This window comes from Lolium perenne, chromosome 3 (assembly GCF_019359855.2).
Source record: "Lolium perenne isolate Kyuss_39 chromosome 3, Kyuss_2.0, whole genome shotgun sequence".
NCBI classification, from domain to species: domain Eukaryota; kingdom Viridiplantae; phylum Streptophyta; class Magnoliopsida; order Poales; family Poaceae; genus Lolium; species Lolium perenne.
The window spans coordinates 258444001-258448699 of record NC_067246.2 but is presented as its reverse complement, the minus strand read 5'-3'; positions in this window follow the sequence as shown (position 1 = coordinate 258448699).

The following is a 4699-nucleotide window of genomic DNA, read 5'->3' as shown; positions in this document are numbered from 1 at the left end:
CACACAAAAGGGTTAGATTGGTGAAATAGTTTCGCCGGAGGGTCAGTCTGTGCTTTTCTTTAACTTTTGGGTTATTTTTGTGCAAATCGCCACTTTTCACTCAGCACTAGATACACACATGCACACGTTCAGCGCTACTAAGGGCGCGTTTGGTAGGCTGCATGCCCCTTGGCTCGCATCGGCCCAGCTTTTTTCGTCCCGTTTGGTTTTCTGGTCGACGCCGCGTTCTTGCAGGAACCGGTTCTCAAAGCACCCTCGGGCCAGGCCCTGGAGGAACGCCCGGTTCGGCCGTTTCTAGCGAGCCACCCCCGCTTCCGCAGAAGTGGAGAACGCGACGTCCTCGCAGAGCCACCGTGGGAGATGGCGGGAGCTCGCGCAGGATGGCGAAATCTCGACGCCATGAATTCGGTCACCGCGCTTGAATTTTTGCCACCGTATATAGGGGCCGCTCTCTCACCGGCAAATCCAAATCCCCCATTTCCCCCCATTTCGAGCTCATCCAGCATCCCCGATCTAGCGACATGGCCGGCTCTACCTCACCCGCACGGTCGGCGAGGCTTGCGGCGGCGACGGCGGTTGTGGCGGCGGCTAGTGGCCGCGGAGGATGGTCGTCTTCTACGTGTGCGTCGATGACTTTGGTTGTGGTAAGCTTCTGTAAACCCTAGCCTTAGATCTAGATCTTATGGGTACACAACCGGGGTCTGAACGAATCCATTGTAGGACATTCCTTCATTGCCGATGGAGGTTGTGGAGGTTTTCCAGGTTCCATCTGACTCTACGACGGGGACGGCGGTGTTGCCTGCATCTTCCACTAGGACGGTGGTGATGGCTGCATCTCCGCCAGGGTCCCCTGCTTCCCCTACCTCGGTGCTGCGTGTGTCTCCTTTGACTGTAAGGCCGATCTTACCTACCTCGATGTTCTTTGATGTGGTACTGGTAGTTCATAGATCTGCTAGTGCTTAAGGATTTCCATTTGGTAGTTCATTGATCTGGTAGTGCTTACGGATTTCTATTTGGTAGTTCATTGATCTGGTAGTGTTTATCATGTAGGCGATCATACCTTTGGGCTCCCCTGATCTGTCTGCGGCAAGTGTGAATGCTCAGCCATCTCTGATAGCAAGCAAACCAGCCATGGTTTGGAAACCTGAGCTATCAGAGTTTGTGTTGAACCGGTTGGTTCAGCTCGTCCGTAGCGGCATCTGCTTCAACATGGGATTCAAGGAGGAGCAGATGAAGAAGGTATCCGCGGATGTTCTTGCATTCGCCGGGGTACATGTCACCACTCTTCAGCTGTACAACTATAATAACCCAGAACATAGGATCAACGAAGGGTATATTTAGAAATGGGATGTGCATTTCATCGCAAAACGAGGGAAATTTTCGCGCTTTGTTGCAACTAAACCTAAGAGGGATCGAGGTTCTCTCTCATTTTGCAATTAGGGTTAGGCAATGTGAGTTAGTGAATTTCGACATGATCTCTTTTGTATCTTGTTGAATTGGGAGTTGATTTCATTTGACAAGTAATAATGAATAATAAACAATAAGTAATAATGTATATGAGAAAGGAACTCATAATTTAAATACAACTTATAAATTCAAATGACTTTGAATTTCAAATTGAATTATAAATACAACAATTATTTAGAAATAGAATTATTACAAATCCAATTAAGGCTCATAAGCAAAACTTGAGCTTTATTGATATAACAACACAACATACATTATCTTTACAATATTCTTGATACAAGAATTAATGGAGAATAAACAGAAATAAAAAGAAGATTACATTATTTGATCCTAAACTAAAAAAAACCTAGACTAAAGACTTGGAAGAATTCTTCTGTGGTCATATTCACCTTCAAAACCTGCAAAACAACACAATAACACTAGCCAGGGGTTAGGAAGGCAACACATATTCAGTTTGGTCAGTAAACAAGTGTCATTGACACTTGTGTTTGTCCAAAGACTTGGACAGTACAAGGATAAGCACAGCAGCAGACCAAAACTGAGCACACCAGGGGGCTCAAGTTTCAGCATATGAGCACACTGCTCATGTGTGCTCTGCAAGCAACAGCAAGGCCATGCAAGGGCCTAGTCATCAAGCCAAGCCAGACTTGTGTGGCATGGCCAGAAGAGAAGTAGACAGGGTATAAATCAGCACAAACCCTAGAAACAGTGCATAGTCGACCAGATAAGGATTCACAAGGTAAGCAGAAAAGGGAATTGGTAGAGTTCATCTTGTTCTTGCTCAAGAACAGCACCATCTATCACATAACCCAACAATTCATCCAAAAACCAACAAGTCAGCCATCATAGCATCATGGTGACTTAAGGAAGAGATCAAGCCAAGCACTGGAGGTGAAGGGTTGTGCACATAGATCAAACAGAAGTATGCATCAACAAAACATTTCATTCTAGGAGCTGGAACAAGGTATACCTAGTTCCTGGAGTGGATCCAGTGGATTCAATCCATAATTCCTGCATGACATATGTCATGGGTTTGAGCAGATGCTCAAGGGGTAAATCATCACTTGGTTTTCACCAAGGATCACTGGCAGAAGAGGAACCACTAAAACTAGAACCACCCAGATACAATCTTGTGCATATAGACTAGAGCACATGCACAGATATGCACACCAGCAAGAACACATGCACAAATAGCACCAGTAGATGGTATACCAGAAATAGGAGTTATCAAGGACTACACAGTAAAACCCTAAGCAAGTAACCATCAGGAGAACCCTAGATTTCTTCACAGGCAAACATATTGGCATTCATATCAATTATGATTCCCAAATATGCAAGCAAAGATGAGTAGCCAACAAATCAAGACAATTGTGTGAGCAACCAGTCAGTAGCAAGGCTACTGAGGTCACAACAAACACAAAACCATCCAAAGTAGAGCCCAACAATTGAATCATCACTATCCAGTAATGGATTCAGACTCCATTTGCTTTCCGATTAAGCATGGAAAACTAAATCATGCATAGCAAGTCATGTAATCAACACTGCATAAGCAGTTCATCAATAAGTAATTCATACATGCATGAATAGATAATCAATCCATCCACAAGTATATAGTAGCACCATTGAAAGGCAACAAAAGCTTGTATCATTGCATCCTAGCTACTGGATCAAGTCCAGAGAGATATGGATGGAAAGAACACACACTCACAGTAGCATAAGCATGCTTGAGGAGCAGTATCAGTAAGCAAACCATCCATTCATCAACAGAAACCATCAGTAACCAGCCACTGACATTTAATTGATCAAATGGATCAATTAAATCAAGTCAAGCAACACAGAAAGTATAGCCACCAGGAATTACTTATCCAATAGATCATTGGATCTTACAGAAGGCACAAAAACATTTCACAGGCGTCACAAGTGTCAAGGACACAACACAGCATGACTGTAAGCATCAGTAACAAGCACAGGCACAGTTATACACCTAGACAAGCAAGGATAGAATGCCAGTAAGCATAAGCAGTCCCATAATCATGTATAGCATGGCATAGCAAGGCATAGCATGATAGAAGCAGTAAGCAAGCAACAATGGCTAGGAACATCAAGAAGTACACACTAGCCAGTAACCAGAGCTTGGTGGATTGGCCAGGGTTTGCATAGAAGAGGCATAGGATGCGTAGGCAACAATAGCAAGGCCCTGTATGATCATAGGATCAGCAGAATACCTAGAAGACAGAGGAGGAAGAAGCACAGTAGCATGGGAGGCGCACAGTCATGGTGATGAGAAGGAGGGGAAGCAGGTGAAGCTTACCAGCGCCTGGGAGCAGAAGCCACGGCATGGCGAGGCAGTGCCCGCGCGGCCATAGCAGCTGCAAGTCCAGGGAAGACGTCGGTGTTACGCCGACGAGCACACGAGCAGCACAATACCTGGGGAGCGACGGCACATGCGCTGCAAGCACAGCACCCGCGCCAGGTCGGTCCCAGGCACGCGCAAACATCGATGACGAGAACACCAGCTCGCTGGAGATCGCCAATCGCCGGAGGCGATTCTCCGCGAGATCCAGAAGGGTGGCGATCTGCCATAGGAGGAAGAGATCGATGGAACCACGCGGACAGATTGATAGATCGTCGCGTGGAGGTTCAGGTGGTGTTGGCGGCAAGGTCAGGGGAGGCCGGAGTTGGCCGGAGCGTGGCGGCGGCCATGGCGGCGACGCCATCGCCTCGCAGTCGCCAGAGCGTTAGGGTTAGGGCACGAGAGAGAGAGAGTGAGAGACGAGTGGGTGGGCCGACGTGGTCGGTGGCCACCAGGGGGATTTGGCTCAGCCAAATGGGCTGACCCAATTGGGCCCATTTAGTTAGTTTAGTTGGGCCAGGGCTATTCTAGTAATTTCACATTTGAAATAACCCAGTATTTTACCAAATTTAAAATAAATTATTGGAAAAATCTAAAAAATCAAGAAAAATAAGATTTATGAATCATAAATTATTCTTAACAAGAATAAAATAAGAAATGAAGTTTAAAACACAAATTCAAATTTGGAATTTTGAAATGTAAAAGTAAGACTTGGAATTTTAACTTATTATTTCCTTGTATTTAAAAATCAAGGAAAAATCTCAAATGAGTTCAAATATTTGTTTTCAAATGTTTCAAAATGAAATTCTATTATTCCAAGTCATTTCTGTTAAAGAAAGATATTTTCCAAAGGAAAATACCCTATTCTTCTTATTCCAA